The 24,289-nt window shown below is 38.2% G+C and overlaps 1 long non-coding RNA gene across 1 annotated transcript in view; it reads left to right on the plus strand.

Moving 5' to 3' along the window:
• Window positions 1-22,999, plus strand: part of LOC136012752 (uncharacterized) — an 80,192-nt gene extending 57,193 nt beyond the window's left edge. Inside the window, exons 2-3 of the long non-coding RNA XR_010611936.1 lie at window positions 22,454-22,600; window positions 22,879-22,999. This is a non-coding gene — a long non-coding RNA (uncharacterized LOC136012752). The remainder of the gene's footprint in view (window positions 1-22,453; window positions 22,601-22,878) is intronic.
• The last annotated feature ends 1,290 nt before the right edge of the window (window positions 23,000-24,289 follow it).

Here is a 24,289-nt window from a genome sequence, read left to right on the forward strand (position 1 = left end):
GGTGCAATTTAATGAACTGGAGGGGTTGTTTTGTTTAATTTCTTAATTTTTTAATCTTCTGAGATATAAAGGAAAAAATCTCCTTTAGTGCCTTTCTTCATAAAGTAGTTCAGTTTTCATTAGAAGTTGTGATGATCTCATGATTAGAAGTGGATTAAAGACATCTCAAAGTAAAAGTCATCATGTCTTTAACATGCAGTTCACTGATCTAGCCCTTATGGAGAGAGTGGGTGTGGTTGTCTGCAGGTTAATGATTCCTGATCATTACAGCAGACACAACAATGTCCTCTCCTGCTTCAGGCGTACTTTCACATTTTTGCCTTCACTGTAACTGCTGCCGGTGCATGCCAGGTTGTATGCCAAAGCAGGCACCATGGCCAGTGCTACAGCTGTGCCTGCAGGGAGTCTGCTGCCATCATGATGGGAAGGTAAATTAAGGTAGGCTGCTGTCAGTTATATTCCACTGCCCATGTTGAAATCCAGGGATGCATGAGCATGGAGATCATACACAAATATCTGAGCACCTGAAAGCTGGATCTTCCTGGTTTTGGGGGTGCTCCTTATGTGGAAGATTTTTCAGTCCTGGCAGGTCCTCACCATCTCACTTAGCTGGCATGAGTCTGAGGACTGCCCTTTGGGTGTGCTTCAGAGAGATGTGGTTTAAGCTCCACTGGAACTGGATTTCCCTGGTGTGTTTGAAAAGGCACATGAGAAAATGCACATGCCAGCTTGCATCAGAGTTGACAGAGCTTTTGCTTTTCTGAACATCTAGAGTCTGAAAGAGCACAGTCAGAGGACAGGCAGTCATACCTCCTTTGAGTTTCCCTATTCTGTCCATAACAATCTAATAGTCCACAGCTTCCACGAGTCTCTTAGGAGACAACATAGCACTTCTTGATCGACGGAGAAAATGTTTATTGTACAATGTGAGTATCTGCCACTGGGATAAATCTATAATTAGGATATCCACTTCTGGACATTTTCCAAATACATCTAAATAGTTATGCCAATTACTGGCATAATTGTAAGTGAATCAGAATAAGCATCAGCAAATGAATCAAACTGGAAGTTGTACAGTTTGCCTTGCTAATTATATTGCTCATAAAACAGCTGACATGAGATGTCTGCTACCTGCTGACTGGGGAATGCAGGGGGTTCTGTATGCTAATATTGGATGTTATTAATAAATAGGATATTTAAATAGAAAAATATAAATAGCTTCAGAGAGTGATCAAGACTGGTTAATTTAACTTCTAGAACATTCCTATTCTACTAGGTTTAGAAACTAGGTGTTGCTGGGAACACTTTTGCAGTGTGTTAGCAGAAAATACAGATGTTATTCTCCTCATTTCAGACTCTTTGAATCCATTTCTAAGCAGCTTTTTCTTTTAGGCTTTCAGCTACCAAGACAAGAAAGTTTTGGTGGGAGAAGCTGAAGAAATATAAATTCAGGTCTTTGACTGCAATTTCTTTATGTCCAGTTAAAATCAGGATATCCCTGAGATCTCTATCATTTTGTACTCCTATCCCACTTAGAATACTTGACCCTTTTTATTGATTCTGGAAGCATATGAGTAAGTCTTTGAAGCAATTATTTGCCGTGGAGTTTTGCTGTTCTCATTTAAGAAGAAGCTCATGGGAAACATGCCATATTGACAGCTAATAATATCAGGTTGATATTATACTCATCAGAATGACCTTCATTTTGCAATTGACCCTTTCAATAGTGCTAATAATTGACTAAAGTAATGAGCTGTGCCTACTTCCCCACTGCCAACTGGTTTAGTCCCACACAAGATGACAGCAAAAGCTGGTGAGGGGGAAGCAGCAGAGAGGAAGCAGAGACTAAAGCTCCTTCTGCCTCTTCTTTGGTGTTACTTGCTTAGCTGTGCAGCTCAGCAGTAGCAGAAGTGCCTCACAGATGCCTCTTCAATCAGTTACGCAAGTGTTGATGTGTCCTCTCCACTCCCAGGAATCAGGGAAATCAGCACATCTGTACCACGTAATAGCAAACTTACATGTCAAATAAGGTGCTTGTTAGCAACAATAAGGAGTGCCAGGTGCATTGTTATCTCTTTTACCTTCAGTTTTTTGCTGCTTCTCAAAACAGTGCGATTATGGCATGAATGGAGGAAGAGTAGAAGCAGGCACAACTCTGTTGATGGCTGCAGAATTTTGGTGGTTCAGAGCAGGGCAAAACCAAGCTTGCAAAAGTGTGGGGTAGAAGACAGTTCACAGTCCAGTTTAATCACTGTAATTATCCAGAAATTAATTTGGCTAATGGCTATTCCCACTTTATAGCTTTGAAAATAGAGAGGGGATAGAATAAGAATGCAGTTCAAAAAGTTAAGAATAAAGAGGTTCCAATGAACTTTGCTTACTAATAATGCATGCAAAAGTAAACAGAATGAAATTTGGTTCTTATCTTCAGTTGTCTGTCTCAGATGTTTCAAGAACACTGAATATGGGGAGATGATTGGAATTATTAATTACCTGTTTATGATTATGTGCACGTAATAGTAATTTTCAGCCAGAGCTGTGCTCACATATTGGCATCTCTGTAATAGCGCAGTATTGCTCTGGAGTTTGCTGTACAATCAGATAATTTAGAGCAAAAAACTACCATCTGAGAATCCTTGTGTTAAGTCTTTCAAGAGCACTTATCCACAAGAACCATCCAATAAACCAAGTAAGACTCCCTTATTTTTACATTTCATACATCTGGTTTTTGCCTCTTCAAATTGAAAGCTGTCTTTAGCCTCCTGACAGAATTTCAGAAACACCCACACTCTACAATATCATGCTTCAGAGAGTAAAATATCTCTATTCAAAGGTTCCAGTACTTGTTTATTTTCTTGTGCTTCTAAGGAAGCCAAGCTCTGCTCAGAGAAACCTACATGTAAAGAATTTTGAGAAAAAAAAGTCATACATTAAAACCCCTTGTCCTTTTTCTGTTATGCTCATTTTTTAAACAGTTGTACGCAGCTCCAGCTGCTTGATACGACCTCGATATCTACGATTTTGCAGAGCTTCTCCCTGCTCTTTGATACCTGCTGTCTCTGATGTCCACATACTGAAGAGCTGTGCTTTGAAAGTAAATTGCAAAGCAGGAGAAAAAAGAATCTGCTTGGAGATTATGAGTTGATGTTATAGAGAGAGAACAGAACTCAAGCTCAGATAGAAGAGGCTGTGAACTATTAAATTTTTGTCAGTCTCTTGGACCACAGAATCAGTGGTAAAATTCTTGTCCCAGTTGCAGCGGAACCTGGATTTGACTGCTTTTATATTCCTCATCAGAGTCAAGATGTTGTTCAGGAATAAAATCATGACTACTATTCTGCTGCACTTTGTTATATAAACTATGACCTTCCACTGCTTAAAAGCTTTAACTCATCATTCTGAACAAAGTTAAGGAAGTTAAATGCTGCAGACAAACTGTTCTGCTACAAATGATCTGAAAGAGGAGGAAGGTGCGTAGCCAAGATGATATTTACAGAGTATCATTTGTATTCTGTTAGTGACAATAATGTGTAAGAGTGGCTATCCATTATAATGTGATGCTGTTGTGTGTTAGATATCGCATTACTGGGGCAACAGTATTGAAAATCACCAGGAAAGGGTTTGCAATTTATGTTTCTGGCTATCAAAAGTCAAGGAAATTTCATCTTCCTCTATAAAAATACCAGAAGAAAACCAAATAAATTAAAAAAAGTGAAAATAGTAGGTGTACGGGAAGATTGCTTGAGTAAAGCATGAGACAGGCAATGATGGGGTTTCCAGGGAATAAATTGAAGAGAGTGGAGAGGCTTATGAAGAAAAGAAAAAACTGCTAAGAGAATTTTTGAGTGGCAAAGGCCAAGGTGGGGGGAACCCAAAACAAGCAACTACAGTGAGAAAGAGTTATAGGAAAGAGAACTGAAGTGGAACGTGGAGTGAGAGTGGCAGTGAATGGGAAAAGGGCTTTGAATGTCTCAGTGAAGGAAAGCATGCAGAACTGAGGACGAAGGAATGGAACATACTGGGATTTGCAGAAAGAGAATATAAAAAGAAATTAAAAGTGGCAGATAGAATAGGAAAGAAACAGGGGAAATCAAGTGTGATTGCTGGCTTGGAAGAATTCTGACAGGATGAGTGGTTGGGGAGATGGGGTATTTCTGAAGGGATGATTTTTAGTGAATAGCAATTCTAAGTTAAAGAAGTAAACCAGGAATATTGAAGAAATACATAATCTTCAGCTGCTCCTTTTACTTCTCATCCTTTCTTTCTGCCACTTAGCATAGTTTTCAGTTAAAGATTCTTTCACCAAAATCTCTCATATGCTTCCCTTCTTCTTTAAAGCTTACCAACAATCTTCCCTCTTCCCACCAGCTCCCACCCTCTGCTCATATCATCTGAGGGAGACAGAGGTTGTCCAGCCCTTGGAGGTTGCCTGCATTGAGAGTCAACGCACACACCACATCACTTTGTTCTGTCTCATGGAAAGGGACAATGTAGACTCACTGATCATATGCTCTGCTGGGAACACTGCTTGTCTTTATGGAAGAAGACAACCTATGACCATCTTCTTCCTTACTGGCTGTTTGGGCAATTTGCTCCAGGATTTACAGTTGTTCTTTTCTCTCCAAAGGTGTATGTCCTTTTGCCTGAGACAAGGATTTGCAGAGGGAATAAGACTCAGGGTAGCTGCCTCCTTCCCTAAGAAAGGGGTATGAGTGGGATATCTAGTGGGATATGAGAAGGAATGAGGAAAAAGCACATGAGAGTCCCAGTTCCCAGTTCCCAGAACTGAGCTCCCCAAGCAGCAAAGACCACACAAGGGAGAGGAGAAGCACAAACATAAGAAGGCAGAACTGGTATGCAGAATGACAAAAGAATGTGTGAAAAGAGATGATAATAATAGTAATTGGTGGGGAGGGAGAAAGGGAGACAAGCTGGCAAAAAGGGAAGAAAAGAAAATACAGGACCTCCGTTTGCAATGCTTGCCATACAGAAGCCTCCTCTTCCCATCCACAGCCAGTTCGTCTTGCCTCTTCTCTTCCATGCTCCTTTCTCACTGTCCACCCACCACATCTCTTTGATTCCCACCACTCAGAATAAGTGGTGAAAACAAGCAGCCAGAGCACTCGGCACAGAAACTTGCAGTACTACTCACTTCAAAAGCTTTCTCCATAACACTCTCAATCCCAGAAAGATAAGAGAGCAAAACAGTGATCAGATTATAATAAGCATCATTCCGTTTAGACTGCACACAGTTGAAGTGCAGAAGGCTGTTGTAAGAGCTTTGACAGTGGAAGAGCACTTTCTCCTGCCTTGTCATTGAATTCCTGCTGGAGACCAACCCCTGCAGCTTCCCTTCCTAGTTCCTACAGTTTTTCCCTGTGATCCTTCACAATATGTAAAATATGAACTTCAATAAAAAGGATCTCTTACTTCGCCCTGTTAGCCATTTCAATGTATTGACATCTTCTGCTTAAGGATGGTTACACCAAATCTTTTGCTTCACTTTTACATAACTATGGTTAACAGTTGGATCTAAATGTAAAGATATCAAGCATATGCTGGTAATAGAAAAGCAAAGATTACACGTTTTTTATTGGATATATATATAATACAAAATGAGAGCATTTTAGTTAATGTATTTTAAATACAGTAGTTAGAGAATCAGGCTGGTAGAAACAGTATCATACAGAGTGCACAGATTTATGCTTTTAACTGTTTTCAGTTAGTAAATTACAATTGGCTTCAGCTCAGCTGGACATTTGACGCAATATTTCTGAAAGATGTGGAAAAAGAAGCCTGAAACAAGATAACTAAAAGAACAGAGTCGAAACAGAGCCTGCAGACAACTTAAAGTATTTTAAAACTCCTTACCACAGCCTAAATTCCATTAGCATGAGACTTGGAAGGACACATCTGTTATTCTTTAAGGAACTAAAGCAGTTGGCTGGCCTCCTAGCTCTTGAACAAAGTGTTCAGGGCTCACATGGCAACACTGTGCTGCACATATCGAATCTGTTTAATTTGGATTATTTTTCTAAAGGAAAAAAATAAAGGAAGGAATAATGATTGAGAAGCATCGGTGAAGGATCTGCTATACCTTGGAGTTTTTTTGCAAAATCTGTTTTCATACGTTCATTCATCCATCATCTGGAGTGACTGGACGAAACACAAATGTGGAAGTACTCTAGATAAAAAGTGCAATGTCAGGAGATTAGTCTAGCTTCCTATTTTACTGACTTGTATATGAATGGAGAGTTTATTGAATAGGTGTGAAGAAAGCTCTGTTTGAGTTCAGATTATTCCTAAAAAACTAATTCAAAATATTTAAAATCTTGGATTCAAAACATTTTAAAAGTAAGGTTTTTATTTTCTTAATCATCTTTCTGTTGGATTGCAAGTGTACATAGGAGAGGAATATTGCAGACTTCCTTACAGGAGATTTTGGGGTAAAAATATGAGTCTAAAAATTTAAGAAAATACAGATTTGGGAGAGTAGATGGAAAAAAGCAAAAGGTGGAAGATAGGCTAAGGGAGTAATATTATTTGTAGAGGCAAAATGCAGATAAAATGAAAACAGATGCACTTGAATCTATTCATGAAGTACTGTACCAAGAAAACCACAGAAATAAATCATACACAAAGAAAAGTTCCCATTCACTCTTCGGGTGAAGGAATTGATGTCCTTATGTCTGAATGGCTACAAAACTCAGACAGAGATAAAAGCCATGGACATATATGTGTACATATGCTACCTAGATAGGTGCAGTGGGTTAGTAAAGTATGAAAACTTAAAAGGAACATTCACAAGAAATGCATAGAGGAATGATTTTGTGATTAGGTGAATAGAATTTATTCACTGCACTCAAAACACTTCAGTACTCAAGTTTCATGGTGTCCTCATAGCATATGCAATCTGTAAATGTAAAATATAAAGGTTAAATGGGGGAAAGATTCATATACAGTGCCCTGAGGTTTTCATGCAAGCCATAACTTGAATCCTCTAATCTTTAAAACCACTTTCATTAACTCTTTATAAAGCATGGTATTTCCATGTCATTGCATTGTTAGTCAATAGAGTAGGAAGGAAAAGCAAATCTACAGAGACAAACAGAAAATTTGAATTTGTTGGTTGTGGGTTTCTTTTTCCTTTGCTTATAACTGTTGTACATCTAGATCTATTGAAGATAAGAGGTTCCTGTTTCCGAAGCATTGTCTTTTTATTTGTCTTTATTTCTTAAAGAGAAAAAAAGGGGGAAAATAAAATAGTTAGAAATGTGGAAATACTTAAGACAAGCTGTTCCCAGCACTACAGAAAAAGATCAGCAGAGCTTTTGTGTGACTTGGAAAGGCCTACAGTAACTTGGCCAAGGCACTCTTGACTGGAGATAGTCTTTATGTCTGGTCACCCTAGGGCAGATACCTTTAGCAGTATTTTATGGTTTTGCTTCCTTCATTCAAAGGACTTAAACCAACACAAGAGTGTTGTTCTCTGGCCAGCCAAGTTCCAGATGCCTTGTAACACATGCTGGTCAGAGAACTATTTCAAATGCTACTTCAAGTAAAACCTTCCAGTTATAAAAATACAGTGTAATTGTACATTTAGGAACATATGTTTAAACTAACTTCATCTATTTTAAGCAGAACAAAAGCCAACTGAAATGTTCCAAGGGAGATTAGACCATTTTGAATGGAGACACTAACAGTTGTCTTGGTTTGTTTCTTTAAGTAAGAACCCTGTGATTTAAAGTTGAAAATTAAAATAAATACATTCTGGAAAAATGAGATTTCATCATGTATCGAATTAAGGGTGATTACCAGGAGATCCCTTCTGCTTATGTCAACTGTCAGTGATTTGCTGTATAATCTGAAATTAAGAGGGATAAAGTGTCTGGGAACAAATAATTTGCAGAAAGCTAAATAAGGTTTAAAAATATTGGTCAAACTTGCAGGCCTTTCAAACCTTTCAGTCACTGAAAATCTCTGTCCCACTTTTGTCTGTCCCTAACTTATACAGGCTGATCCAGCTTAATGTAATGGCTGATCCATTTGTGTTCTGCCACTGAGAAATAACCCCATGATCCTGTGCTGCTGGGAAACACTATAGCACCAGTACAGCAGGCGTACTGAAACATGCCAGGCTTCATGCTCACAAATGACTTTGGTCCCAGGAATTGTGGCCCTATACACAGAGTATTCCCATTCACTGGAACGTGCAAGCTATAATTTCAGAATGCAGCCTTAAATGACATAGATGCAAGCCTGCCTTCAGGCCCACAGCTCTACCCAGGCAGTTACAGCCAGCACCATTAGCTTTCCAGACCATTTCTCTGCACAATACACAAGATATTTCTCACTGTATGCCAGGGGAAAAGTGAATAAATAGATACAAGCAGAAGAATAGAAAGCAGCAGGTAGGAAAAACTTGAGAACCTTTGAATTATTTAATTACCTTGTGTTACACTGGATTATATTGTTTAGAAGGAGATAAGCACTTGCTCAAAATATAGAATGATTGACCTTTGAGGTCAGCAGACCACAGCATAACTACTTGCCAAACAGTGGAGAGAGCATGCATCAAATGCTTTTTCAATGTATTTTTAATCTTCAGGCTCATCTTCTGGTCCTCCTGGAGGAACAGAAATGGTGCCACTGAGGGCTAAATAGCATCAAACTGATAATATTTCCTGTCTTGAATCTGCTTCCTCTATCTGCTCACATTTCCTGAGTGAGAGGTTCATCTCAGCTATGTTTAGTTGAAGATCCATCCAGACTGCAAGCCTCTTCTTTCATTTTCAGCAGTAGACAGAAACTCTGAATGATTTGCAATGATTTTAATCTGTGAATGCTGACCCCTGCAACTGCAAAAGTTCCTGCTCTGTTAGCATTACATGAACTGTCTTGTCCTTTTAGCTCAACAGCAGAGAGAGAGGAGGCTATGTTCAAAGAGCCACTAAACCAGAGGAGAGCTCTTTCTCTCATCCTCAAGCCTGCAGGTTCTCACATAGCCTGAATATGCTCTCTTGACATCATGTTAGAAGGCAACCATGAAAAAGCAGGTCTGCTTGCATGACTTCGCCTTTAAAAAGAGACTGTTCTCCCATTCTTCAGAAGAAATTTTTACTTCAACATTTTTAATTTTTTCCCATATTGTATTTCAACTTAGATGTTTAAAAGTGGTATTTCCTGAAGGTTATATTCTGTCCTAACGTATTTGTTGTGGTTTTTGACAAGAGAATTTGTCTTGAATCTGAGAATATTTGGCAAAGCAGAAAGAAATAAGGAGTATAACACACTGGGATAGGGTGTGAGATAACTGGGTGATCATATAAGGATTTAAAATTTTCCAGTAAACTCATGGAGACTACTGAATCAAGATCTCATTCACTAGTGTATATTTATGTATTAAAATAAGATGTAAGAGTACAAAAAAAAGAGGTGGATTCTGTGTCAGGATGATGGAGCTAGGCTTTTTTCAGTGATATCCAGTGATAGGACAAGGGGCAATGGGTGTAAACTGGAACATAGGAAGTTCCACGTTAACATCAGGAAGAACTTCTTTACTGTAAGAGTGACAGAGCACTGGAACAGGTTGCCCAGGGGGGTTGTGGAGTCTCCTACACTGGAGATATTCAAGGCCCGCCTGGACAAGTTCCTGTGTGATGTACTGTAGGTTACCCTGCTCTTGCAGGGGGGTTGGACTAGATGATCTTTTGAGGTCCCTTCCAACCCTTGGGATTCTGTGATTCTGTGATTCTGTGTCTCAGGCCCTCATTAGCCTGTGAGAGAACAGGCAGGAATGTGACAGTGTCTTGAATTGTATCCTTTGCTCACTGGGTTTACCAGTTATTTTGACATAATCCCAACTGCTTTAGCAAAAAGAAAAATAAATATCCTGAAACATCTCTGTCATTCTTTCTCACTGACATTGTTTTATTCATACTGGATTTGAGAAACTGGCATTTTCTCACTGCAGAGAAGCTTCCTGGAAACTAGAGTTAGCATCTCTGTGACACTTCTATTACTCCTTTGGTTCATTTACAGTCTAGTAGATGAAATGTGGCTCTGGAGTTGAGGATAGCTTTGTTCTGTCATGCTACAGTTTCTTCCTTTCCAGCCTTCCCTTTCCCCAAGAGAAACACAGAGACTTTCCTCCTTTACGAAGTACCATGAGATCTGCTGCTGGCAATCCTTTCATGAATGTTAGCTATTTTATTTAATCTCCATAGCCCCCTTCTTCTCTCTCCATTGTTTTTATTCATACCACTGTTTGCACAAACACAAAATTTTTGTGTGCTCCCAACCATTCATTCAAGGCCTCTTAATTCATTGAAAGCCACTTAATGTCTAGATTATGTTATCAAGGAGCTTTATCTCACACTGTCAAAGAAATGTGATTACACCTCTAAAACTGTTTTTCAGAAACTAACCTCCGTGTTTATAGCAAATCAAAACAGAATGTAATCAACTCAGTTTGCTTTTGACAGATGTTTAAAGCAATTTTATGCTACATAGCTTCCTCGCATCTGTTTTTTTTTTTTTTTTTTTGCAGTGCCAGGATACATTAGTTACAATTTAGGTTCATGAAATATGGCATGGATAGTTTGCCATTAGAAAATTCTCTTCCATACATTACTATTCCTTTACTTATAGCCTTTACATTGTGAGTTTACTGCTTGCAAACTATGGTGCCCTGACAGAAATGAAAAGTTCAGTCCTCTGTTTATAAAATGGGAAAAGCCCATTAACTTCCTCTACTGCCTTACTAATGTGCCTTCACACTAATGTGGCTCCAGTTGCAAAACTGAAATATCCTTGAGAATAGGTTTAGCTTTAAACAAGTGAGTTGCCTCATTAAATGTCTTAAATCCATTATACTAATTCTGCCGTAAACTGAATAGTAGAACTGCTCTTTCAAACTGATGCTCTACTGCCCACTCCTGGACGTAGGAAAGTAATTCATCCTCAAAATCTGTTCAACTCATGACTTCTCCCCTGAGCATTTGAAGTTGACTCTGAAGGCAGGCAGTTGTTTCACCGAGAGCTAGAGTCCACCGGATAATTGTGATCTGAATTCAGAATCATTTGGATTGGATTTCAGCCAGCTGTTTGAAAGACTCCATATTTCCCCACAGACTGGTAAATTTCACTTTTTCTCCTTACTATTGGACATAAAATGAATTTCAATATTCATGATCTTCATCAGACTGCAAGTAACATGAAAGGAAAACATGCATTACATCTGGTAATCACCCTAGCAAAATAGTTCTTCTTCTCAAGTTTAAATGCTAAACAATTAATCAGAAGCTGAAACTTCCCATGCGGAAGGAACCTTTAAGAAATGCAACTTTAGTTATTATATGAAAAAGCCTCACCTTATTAAAATAAAATATAATATCCTGAAAGGGAATGAAACATGATTAGTGTCCTTAGCATAGTATTTAAATAAATCACTCCCCTAGGTGAGAGCAAAGGTTATTTGAAAGCAGTGTTGTAATGCACAAAGTATATTCTCTTATCCTCACCACTAGCTTTGGAGACACCTTTTGTCAGTTAATAGCGTTTGGGGTTTAGCCCTAAAGCAATCCTTGTTCATTATTTCCCCCTCTCCTCTTTGAGGCTTCAAAGGGATGCTGCTAATTTTAGGAGTAATCATCATAGAGGGATAAACTAACAAAATAGTTATTAAAAAAGGGAGCATGTAAAAGTAAAACCGCAGCTACACCAAAGTGAAAATTTTGAAGAGGCTAGACTCCAGCACGGGGAGATCTGCAGTAGCCTGCCCCAGTAATGCAGGGAAGGAAGAAAGGTCATAAATTCAGGGAAGGCATACACAGTCATAAACAGCCTCTGTACTGGTATTCTTGCTCTTATAGCTAGTTACACTCTGCAAAAGCTAAGCTTTAGGTCTTCTCTGAAGTCTTGTTGGCTTCAGGAGAGTGTGTCTATCCCAGGGATACACCAGTTATTTCTTAGCTTGCTTTCTGGTTGTTTGGGACCTTCTTTTTTCCAAGACAAATCCACAGTGGGGACAGCTCCCCAAAAGCACAGTAGATGCAAACTAGTTGTTGAAATGCTTTTATTCCTCAGTGCAGACAGGTCCTTGGAGTCCCTTGGTGCCAGCTCCTTTGTCTTTTCCTGATCTGTTTCCACCATTTCAAAGGCATCTACAGAATTCTTTTCTTCAGTACCAAAGGATTTAACAGAGATATTGGCAGTAGCTGGGAATTTAATTGTTTCTGATATTATCAGCAGCAAAAAAAAATCACATTTGGGAGAAGCACTCATCTGATTTATAAGGGGCCTGTTTCGCTAAAAAATCTCTCCAGTCCTAGCACTGCACAATACTGGCATATGCTACAACCATGAATATTCAAGAGCAGTGTTATTCAAGTATCACAGTTAATGGTAATAACCTTTTTTCCCCCAGATTAATCAGAAAATATTTAAGTCAGCATATTTAAATAATGCACTGAAATCAGAGCACAGCATGAATAATATTTAAATTAAATCTGACAACATAAGAAATGTAAAAAAGAGTATTCACAGTAATGGAAAAAAGGAATTTTAAAAACTACATTTTCTGAAGAAGGAAATAATTAAAAGACCTACCTCAGTAAGATAATTTATGGAATGACCTTAGCAGCAAATAAAAAGTGTAGTTAGACTAAATGAGGCCTCCATAAAATGAAAATGAGAATAAATGAAAATAAGACAGATACATATATTGCTCTGCAGGAAGGAACAGAAACTGAACCAGGCAGACTGTTCTCATTTCTTGCAGCTGAAACCTGTGTGTCACTAAAAGCACTTTAAGGAAAAAAGCTTTTAAAGGATGTGTTTATAAGGCTCTCAAGTTCACATTTCTGAATGGTGGAGCTCACAACATGAAGGTGTATAAAAGCAAACTCCTGAAAACCACTGTCTATTTTTTTTCTCATGACGGTACTTTGGTTTGGGTCAGAGATAAGGAATGTACTAAGGAGAAGGTATTTGTTGCCTTATATTTCACTGCTGCTTTGCAATTGTGCAAAATTGCAAGACAGATTCTGGACAGTCAGAAAGTAAAGAGGAGAGGAGCCTTGGTCAGCTCAGCTCTGACTTTAATACCATTTAATGCCTTTAAATGTCCAGATGTCAGTGCCCTCTTTCTCTCTCTCCTGATAGGATATAGCCAGTTATGTCTTGTATTTAACTGAATGGCATGGTGTTTGAGCAACAGTGCTTTGCTGAATAAAAAGAATGCCTTCCGTTGCTGTGAATTGATCAAGATTGTCTACCTCCAATTTAGCTGTTTATAGGTGCTGCTCTTGAGCAGTCAGAAATGCTTCTCAGTTGCTTAACTTGGTTTCTCATTGTCTTCCGGATATGCAAACAGGGAGTTTTAAAAATCCCTTTCTTATGTACACTTTCATACTGAATTCTCCATCATCTGCTGCAACTCAAGTATGTCTTGGGCAGTTAATGGTCATTGTGAATAGAGACTGATTCCTTCCATTGCACTGTTCAGGCTTACATAAAGACGAAGGTGTGACAGTAAGTATGAGGAAGGTGCCACCATAGCTTCATTCTGGCACATGGGAGGGTGTTAGGAAAGTAACAGCACTTTCACTCCGATATAGGCTGCTTAATTAAACCAATCGCTGCTCGTAGACAAAGGCACTCTGAACTCACAGATGGGAACAACGCCATCCTCGCAGATGGGCATGAGCATCCAGCACCAAGGAACATTGTACTGTCATTGAATATCTGTGCTGACGCTTGGCCAGAAATGTCAAAAAAACAGGTGCTGATCCTAATCTTCTATGCCCATAATACAAGGGAACACACCACCAGTCATTAATCCAACACCCATCTGGGTTAATTTTCTGAAGTCCCTGGGGAAAAATAAGGAGAATTTAATGAGTAGGTTTAAAACAAGCTGAGTGTTTCGAAATGCATTTCTACATTTAGAAATCTTACAAGAGAAATATTCTCTGAAGCCTGATCTCAGTGACATCTTCTTGATTTCATGAGAACAAAAGAATAATCTTCCAAGAAAACAATAGTTCTCCTGAAGCCAGTGACCTTATTGCCCACTGTAGGATTGCAATTTTTTTAAAGAGAACAGAGACTACATATAGTAATATGTAGTAGCAGACAACCTGCTTTTGCCACTACTGGATTTACAAATTTAGTCATGCTGTAGGTGACACTAACGAAACATGCAGTATGTTAGAAATTGATCCATGAAATGGAAGGCAGGAATTAATGATGTTTCTCTTTAAGACAACGGTCAGGATATTTGCAAAATCACATATTTGCTTAACAACATTCATTGTAATCATGGGGGAGCACAGCTTGGAACTCTTTTCTGGACACGGCACATCTCTAATATCAACATATTTCCAACTGCTTTAAAAGGCATAGACCACCTTGGGCTCCTTTTTTCATTTGGGTCCCTCTTCATTCTTACCTACTGCATGAACAGTTGCCTAATGAAAGAGAAGGGGCCCACACAGTAGCAGGACTTTGGGAGAGGGAACCTAATTGTTGGCTTCCTTCAAGTGAGAAAAGGACAAGAAAAAGGATAGAAGCTAAAAGGTATAAAAGGTATGAGGAAATAAAAAAAAAAGGTGAAAAATGTGCACAGGAAAAGCTTGAGAACCTTTGAATCATTTAATTACCTTGTACTACACAGGGGATTTTATTGTTTAGAAGGAGGTGAATAAGCACTTGCTCAAAATACAAAATGATTGACCTTTGAGGTCAGCAGACCTAGTAGTCATGCCCAGCACAACGACTTGCTGAATATGCTACAAAGACAATCAAATGCCATCAATGCCATTCATCTTCAAACTCATCTTCTGGGCCTCCTGGAGAAACAGAAATGGTGCCACTGAGGGCTAAATAGCACCAAACTAACAATATTTCCTCTCTTGCATTTGCTTCTTCCATCTGCTCACATTTCCTGGGTGACAGATTCATCTCAGCAATGTTTAGTTGAAGATGCATCCAGGCTGCATTAATGTGTGAATGTTGACTTCAGCAGCATCAAAAAATCCTGTTCTGTTAGCATTATGTGAACTGTGGTTTGTCCTTTGTGCTCAAAAGCAGAGACACAGAAGGCTGTGTTCAAAGAGCCACTAATCTGGAGGAAAGATCTTTCTCTCATCCTCAAGTATATAAGTTCTTTCTTAGAGCGTCAGCATGCTCTCTTGACATCATGTTAGTGTGCTGCCATGAAAAACCAGGCTTCCTTGCTTGCCTTTCCCTTTAGGAACTCACAGATCACCCATTCTTCAAAAGATACTTTGCATTGTGGAAAAAAGAAATAGTCAGGAAATGTGAAAGTTAATGTGCAAGAAAGAAAAAAGGAGTAACATTTTTGTAGAGATAAAAAAGCAGTTACTTTTATTTCCCGTCATCTAGTCTTTTAAATCTCCCATCACTCACTATCAGGTTTACTTTCCTCTAACAAGAAAGTTAATAATACCTAATTCCGCACAAGAAAAGGGAAAAAGAAAACAATTGTGTTAGGTCTATGTTTGTGGAGAGTGAGTATATCTACCTTATTCTACAGGTCTGACATATAAAACTTTTAATGGCTATACCAGCTTTTATAGACCTTATATGGACACTGCCGTACTCTGGTTTACTGTGAACTAATATTTCTATAATTTGCGGATAAATAAATAAACATGTTGCCTCTCTTCCAGATCATTTTCTTTCTTTCACCATGTTTATATTTGTGTGCCCAACCCCTGTCAGTGGGTTTTGGCCTTTCTTTCAGGAAAGTAATTTTCCCTGTGGACACATAGACATTATGAGGTGTTACAATTGTTAGCATGTAAAATAAGTTACTCTGGTTTGAGTGGACTCTTTACAAGTTTTCATGCTGACCTGTATCTAAAGAAGAGCTAAATACATGCTTTCAACACTTTGGAAAGTCTTAGCCTTTTGAATGCTTAATTCTTTACTGAATTCCCAGATAGCAAGAGGAATTTCAGTCCACATTCTTCTAGGCATAAACAAGGTATCATGTATAAACTGTCATTTCTTGTAAGGAGATACAGTCTCCTGCCAGTCTCTTTGAACAGAAGTTCAACATTTGCTTTCTATTAGTAAACACTCTCAGCTTGCACAGTTCTCATATCAATGAAAATCCCCTAAGGCAAACAAACTTCTTGACAAAGTGCCTAAGAGTTTGGATCCAGGACTTTACATGGCAAATGTCTTTGATTTGGGCACTGTATAAGAGATTTGCTGCTTTAGTAGAAAGCTGGGATGCAGTGAGATTTGCTAACAATTTTCTGAAAAGGTTTTATTTCTATCTACAACTGTTCAATTCACAGGAAAATGTTATTTTGATATGCTATGGGGAGATGAAGTTTGTTTCAAAGTAGAAATTCATCATGATGTTGTGTACGAAAGTGACGAAATGGTCAATTTGTTTTTATCTAAATACTTTCAATTTTGAAAAGATTGTGTGTGTGTGTGTGTGTGTGAAAAACAAAATAAAAATTTATTTGATAAAAGAAAAGCTGTAAGAAGCATATTTGGAAAAAATCATAATCCACGTACTGGCAAATTATAAAAAGACAGGTTTGTTAAAGAAATTGACTGAAGAGTGATAAAGATGTTTTGGAAAACCATTGTCATTTGAAGCACGGCAAGATACAGAATTACCCTCCTAATTACCCTCCTTATGAGGGCTGCTTTCTTTGCGTAGCAGCTAGCCTTTTCCTCATGTATTTTGAAAAATTAAATGCTGTTAAGTAAGCTAATCAACATTTAAAATATGGTCAATTATTGTTATTGCCATTTTTCATGAAAGTGTATGTTATTATGAAGCAAACAGAGTTACCATTGTAAACCAGCAGTTTTCTGTGAAACAATTTCCATAAGTATAGTTCTTTCATCTTGTTTCACAATTTTGTCCCTACCCACCCAACTTTCAACTCTGTCATTACAGTTACCAAGTGATAAAAATTAGGAACCTTGTTATCTTCCTGTGTTGAAAGAGATGATTACATCTTTGTGGGTGTGATTCTTGTCAGCTAACTCCAACGAAATCAGTTTAATTCTGGCATAAACTACCTATCTTTGCACTCCCTGTAGTCAGTAAAGAAGCATAGATTTTTCCTCAGGGAGAAATATTAAGTCTGTCTTGCATGCTTATTTTGGGCCATCTTTTAAAAGTGGTTTTTTTTTTTTTCCTATCATAATCTATTAAAGGTTGTTATATCAGCAACCTTTTGCATGGTCTAACTTTTGCATGGTCTATCTTTTGCATGGTCTGTTTTTTAGATGGTTCAAATTTGATGTGAACAGTTCAACTGTGAATGTACAACAGATCAAACATTAAAAGATTTTGAGTACGTACACACAAATTTCCCAAAAATGGAAACTGCACACACAGCAGGAATAATGGCTCCAACTGAAGCTAGCTTTGCTCCATATACTGAAAAAAAAAAGAATAGAATAAATGTTATTTATTTGAAGATTTGATAGAATAGGCTAACCAGCCTGAACCAGAGAAAGAATAAAGATTTGTAGATCTGGAGACATTTTCCTTTGTGAATTGTAGGGAGGTTTTGATGAGCATCTCTTTGAGTTCACTGGTATTCATGCTACAGATATTTTTCTTTCACTTAGTGTCCTGGGTTCAGCTTAACCCATGACACTTAGGCAAATTTATTTCTAGCAAGAAGGCTCCTACTGCATTTTCTTTCATCCCTCATACTGTTCAAACAATTATCCCACAGATGCAAGGGATAGCCACAAATCAAGATGGGAAGGTTATTGAGACAGAATTCAATCTGATAATGTGTATGTTCAAATAAGAGATTGATTTCTTTTAAAACTTAGTTTTGAGCACCTGGCCTGAGTTGTGCCTTACATAGACACAGTAAGAAGAACTAGGGAGAATATTTCAGCTATGATGGTATTTTCTGATTGTTTACTTGAAGTAGGTTTACTAGAGAATATTTAAAGACATAGAAAATCAATTTTAGGACCCCTGCAAATCAGTTTCAAGATCCCTGAGCAGGTATCATCTATTTCAGTTCTGTCAGAAAAGATCTGACTAATTTAATTTGCCATATTTTGAATGTGCACATCCTCAGAGTATTTAAGTGCCTTATTGTGAGTAATTTCCATAGAACAGGAAGAAAAACCCTCACTAAAATTTTAGAAGGCTGAAAGTTCAGTGAACAGAGTACCCTACAGTGATCCATAGGTAACTTCCTGCACTTAATCAGATGAACTTGGAATCTACTTAATTGTTCATCATCCCAGGGAACCAATTTGGCCTAAGGTAGAGAATGGCATTGACTGCTAAGTAATGAGGATGCTTCTGACAAATATTTCTGTTTAATAGGTGTCGTTCAGCAAGGTCCAATAACTTTGGTTGTGTTTAAGTACATGACAAATGAGCACAATGTTCTACACTTTCAATTTTCTATCACAGAAGTAGTCAAATAAAAAAGTAAAAATAAGATATTAAGATGGAATAAAAGAATTTTATCTGTCTGTGTTTATACACAACCATATCTTATTTTGAGTAATTCACAGCTTTAAATTGCATCGAAGTCTGTAAGAGATGATTGAAACGTTATTTACTGCTGGAAGCCAGCTATATCTGTCAGCACTCCAAAAATGTACAGTTGACAATGAGTCATAAATAAGAGACTAATTAGTGAGGTAGTTGGAAGTTAGGTTGCTGATTCAGATATTTAGCATCCACTTCACTATGATAATTTGCATATGTTCTGCCCTTATGTCATCTATTAAAAGATTTTATTAGAAAAAGAAGTCTAAGAACATTGGTGGCTGAAGGGACACATGAGAAAAACACATGATGGTGTTTGACTGAAGCCTTGAATCAGAAGAAACAGCCCTTAGTGCTGGCATGAAAAAGGCTGAGAGAGTCAGGTTGACAGAATTGGTGTCTTTGGAAACAGGACAATAGGTATTATATTTAGAATCTCAAAGACCAACCATGAAAATACCTAATTGGTTTACACTCTTGATTAAAGCTCTGTTCCCTTATTCTGCATTTTATTGTTTTTTATTCAAGTCATTGGGAATTTTGCCAGTGCTCCCACTGGGAGAATTCGTTTTACCAGAAAAGCACTTTCAGATATAAAAAAAAATTATAGCAGTATAAAAAATTGCATGCATATCACTGGTGAATCAGGCATCACATATTGAAGGTGACATATATGTGCCAAACTGCGGAGTTAGAGCTGCTGTATCTAGCTCTGTCCCCCAGTTCTTCCTTTGACTTTTACAACCTAAAGAAATGTCAATCTTGCGGTAACACCCTATGTCTTAGTAAATGCCTGTGCAGCTTCTGAAGGTTATCCATCTTTTCCAAGGCACATATAAAATTTCTGAAGAAACAGTTGTCTATTACTTTTTAAGCACACGTAGGAGATCACCAAAATTCTGCCCTAACCTGTTTCTTTCTGAACATATGATGCTAAGGGTTCTTATTATTGGCTGCTAGGCAACTGCACCCTAGTTTGTTAGTCAGCTTTAGGATCACTATGTAGTTAAAGGAAAAAAACAGGCATTTTTTCTTAAGTTTCAAGAAAATGCAGACACCTCCTTTATATGAGTTACATAATGCCTTAGAACTGCCCGTTTCCCCTACCTTAATTAGTTTAGGTCACCAGACCAGATTGAGATATCGGCATTTACTCAGATGCATCTCACCCTGTGACCTCAAATTTCTAGCAAGGCTACAGATGTTTATGTTGGTGGGGCTGTGGATTAAGTGAAATAATGAAGCAGTCTTTCCATAATGTTCAGAGCTGCTGAAACGGGTGTTTGCATAGTCAGGGAAAACAAAGGCCAATTTTGATATATATTATCACTGGGAGTCGCATGAACAACTGGAAATCTAGAAAATAAGACCTTCAAGAAAAGCAGAGAAATGGAGTTTAGCTTAGTCTAGCACAGAGATGAATGAGAGAAAATGCAAAATCACATTCTATACATTTCTTGACTCTGTGAAGGGGCAAACAAACTAGCCTTCATGTCCACTGGGAATGGGGCAAGAAATTAAAAGTTAAAACTTCAGTGAGGGAAACCTACACTATCATAGAAATTTTTAAGAGAAAGGATGCTTAAGCAAAGGAGCAGATTGCTGAGGGAGATTATGGAACCTTTTTGGAAAGGATGTCTTAAAAAGTTTGGAGCAGTGTCTCTTGGGCACGTTTCAAAGTTAGGACTTGAGTATCTTCAAGGTTCCTTTTACTTCCACAACCCTCATTTTCTCTCATGTTTGCTTTCACTCATCTTTCTCTCTCTCCTTGACCCTTGCTAAGTGTTTTGTATTGGAGAGCGGAGACACTCTCAGCTTCCAACCTTAGTCCCAGTTTTATTTCTATGTCTGGACCCCAAATAAGTAACTTCTTTTTATATCATCTGAAGTTTCTTAGGTCACTCTGTGTTTTATGACTTTGTGACTGGCCTCAGGGAAACAAGCTACAAATGGAGAAGCAATTGCTATGCATTCTACTTTCAAAAAGAAAACACAACAGGCAGGAACTAGCTGGAGAAGAGAAACATGTTGTCTACAGAATTACCACTTTGGGACAGGGCCTTGAGCAACCTAGTCTAGTGGGAGGTGTACCTGACTATGGCAGGGGGATTGGAACTAGAGGGTCATAAGGTCCTTTCCAACCCAAACCATTCTATGATCCTATGATTCTAACTCTTCTAATGGAGGGGACAGATCCAGAGAGGCACATGGAGGAAAGGAATTCATGCAGGAAACCCCTGGTACCTTTTCTGTTACCCACCAGCTTAGCCTTTAAAAACACCACATCGTTCAGACTGCAAAAGGAAAAGTTGGGTATTTATTTAATAATTTTTTATTATATTTCCATTTCTGAAGGAGAATTGTTTTGCTCAGTCTGGGATTTGTTCATTGAGCCTGTGGAGTTTTTAAAACAATTTTGACTATGGTTTTATATGCAGCCAGGCTACTAGCCTGTATTTAAATGCTATCTAGCTAAATTCAGAAATGTTAAAGTTTCCAAGAAGATTATAAATTAGAGGCAGGAGAGCCTTAAAGTCTATATTTTACTATATCACATGAAAATAACGAAAGAATTAGAAGGGCAACAAAACACAGAGAAAAATAATTTAGCACGTATGTTATCCCATTACTTTTCAGATGATGGCAGAATTCATGATATTTGTTTGATTTTAGCTTCTGTGTTTACTAACAAACAAAACAAAACAAAACCAAAAAACCCCACCAAAACTATTGTTTTTCTACTGAAGTTGTATTAAGCAGGTCTCTCTCTTGCTCTCTTTTTCTCTGAAGTGCTGGCAGTTAAAGATGTATTTGGTTGGCTGTGGCACAGATTATATATTTGGCCTCTCTACTGGTAGTAATTTCCTATACATTAGACTTTGGGCAGTGGGAAAAACCCATTGCAACATTCCCATGTTCTTTCTGAAGATTACTCCTTTGTTTTTTAGTTCCCCAGGAGAAAGAGTACATTCAAAAACAAATCCAGGGTTGATAAACTGTAGTCCAGAGGTTAAAAAAACATATTTCTTGGAGACTTGTCAGAAAGGAAATCCCACTATAGTTTAAGGGCAGCAAAAATTGTTTTATAATGGCCATATGTATTAATTTTTAATTATAGCAACGTGTATAAATAATGTGTCTGGGCTATTTATGGACCTGCAGTTGAATTCATTGCGTAGCTAAGAGCTCCCTGATATATAATGCAATATGATGTCTGGAAGGTGACATGCACATAGCAGTATCTACATCTGGACCAATTTATCCCTTTGATCACACAAGAGACTAAAGTAACTTTCAACACTAAATATAGTTTGAACTACAGCAATGCTACCACTAAAGCATAGGAGGAGGTAGATTTATGTGCTTAAACCATTGAGTGCATCTATTCCTCAGATCTGAAATTTATTCCTGTTGCTTTTCCCTCCTACAGCAATGCCAGTGTTGATACCTGCTTTTTCCAGAAACTACTCCCAACCCCTTCTACCATGTCTCTTTTTGTATTAAAATGCCTCCTGCAAAATTTTGGGTAGTACTAACAACAACTAGGCACACTAATGGTCTGCATGTCAAAAAGGATCAGATCATAAATTAAGAACAGCTGCTGAGGATCAACTCATTTCAGGGGGGCTTTTTTCTTCATCAGGGACTTAGGCGATAGGACAAGGGGTAATGGGTTTAAACTTAAACAGGGGAAGTTCTGGTTAAGTATAAAGAAGTTCTTCACTGTGAAGGTGTGAAGCACTGGAACAGGTTGTCCAAAGAAGTGGTAAATCCATGTCAGCATTCAAGGCCAGGTTGGACAGAGCCCTGGGTGGCATGGTCTAGTGAGGATTCCCTGCCTATGGCAGGGGGGTTGGAACTAGATGATCTTAAGGTCCTTTCCAACCCTAACTATTCTATAATTCTATGATTCTATGGTTTTAGTGGTCAAGCATGAAGAGTTACAAGATTATGTAGCAACACCGCCATCTCTTTTGGCTCCAGCACCACTGTCAGGATGGCTGCATTTATTCTTCTGGATGGAGTCTGTTGATGCAACACCTCATGGAAGTAGCCAGGATCTTTGATGCTGTAAGTAAGTAATGTTGGTAGTAAGTCAATGATTATGTTCTCACGCAATGAAATGAGTGGTGCCTAAAAGACTAAGCAGTGGAAATAAGAATACAGGACACTTCCCACCCCTAGGTGTGCTCATCCCTTCTATCCCCTCCAGCTAGAACTGTGCTGACTCTTTGATTGTTTTCTTTTGGCCTTTGCATCCTGTATTCCTCTCCACAGAGTGACACAGACGCAACAGGAAAAATGAAAACCTGTTCAGCCTGTTTCACCACTTTGTGTTGTTCTCCTAGGAGCTGGAAATAGAGAAATCTTTCCCCACCAAAGCGAGAAGAACAGAGACTTGAAGTTCTCCCCCATTTCTTGATTCGCTACAAGCTAAGACTTATGAAGACTTGGCCTCAGTAACGCATTTCCTACACTTCACAGAGCAAGTGACTCTGAGTGATCCCACAGATACGTTTGGAGCTGCTTAGACAAAAAGTAGAACCATATGGTTGTAGGCATACCCAGAAATTAGGCAGATTTTGAAGAGGATTTGAGCAGGATTTTGAGGACTTAAATTTCTCAATGTAGCTATTTACAGATTTGTAGAAAGCTAAGACCAATTCAGCTGATATGTGGAAATCTGTTGGCCATAAAAGCTCTTCTGAAGGTCTGAGACAGAAGACTACAAACACAAAAGGTTTTCAGCAGCTAACAGCCTAGCACTGTAACATGAATTTATTTACCAAGACAGCTAGCTTGGTTTATATGACTTTTTCATGGCTTTAGAGGCAACTGGACATCTAAATACTTTTAAGATTCTTGGCCTTTCTTTTCATTGTAATACCACAGAAAAAAAGAAAACCTCAGGATCCTCAATTTATTTTAATAACAAGTTAAATAATTGTTCTCTTTCTCCTATATATAGCTTTAAAATATCATTCTCTTTGTTGCTGGCTACTCCTGCAACTGTTTGTCTCTTCTAAGTACATTTTAACTGTATCTTCAAAATTCATTCTAGAAGTTGAAAAAATCTTTGGAGTAAAAAGAATATCAGCATTCAAGATATGGTTATTGCTGCAAGAATTTTTGTGAAATTGAAGAAAACTTTTCCCAATTGGTAAAAAAATATTAAGAAAATGTCCTTCCGTACATTAAATACACTTTATTAAACAAAGTATTTTTGTTTAATTTTTGCCAAAATCATAGTGATATGAAATTACATGCAAAAAAGTGTTAACACAACTTTGTTATGTTGGTGTAAAGAAACAGTCCAGATAAGAGCAATTGGAAAATTGCATGCCACATCCCACTTGTGTTCAGTGGCCACTAGAGTGCACAAGCAAAATCCATTTCTTCGTCAGGGACTGTAGTGACAGGACAAGGGGTAACGGGTTCAAACTTAAACAGGGGAAGCTTAGATTGGATATAAGGAGGAAATTCTTTCCTGTTAGGGTGGTGAGGCACTGGAATGGGTTGCCCAGGGAGGTTGTGAGTGCTCCATCCCTGGCAGTGTTCAAGGCCAGGTTGGATGAGGCCTTGTGTGGGATGGTTTAGTGTGAGGTGTCCCTGTCCATGGCAGGGGGGTTGGAACTAGATGATCTTGAGGTCCTTTCCAACCCTAACTATTCTATGATTCTATGATTTTTACTGTAAACCAATGGAATCCCCATGTACCAAACTCCAGCCACAAATTCCCAGAATAAAAATGGAACCCAG

Source organism: Lathamus discolor, chromosome 4 (genome assembly GCF_037157495.1).
Source record: "Lathamus discolor isolate bLatDis1 chromosome 4, bLatDis1.hap1, whole genome shotgun sequence".
In the NCBI taxonomy this organism is placed as follows: Eukaryota; Metazoa; Chordata; class Aves; order Psittaciformes; family Psittacidae; genus Lathamus; species Lathamus discolor.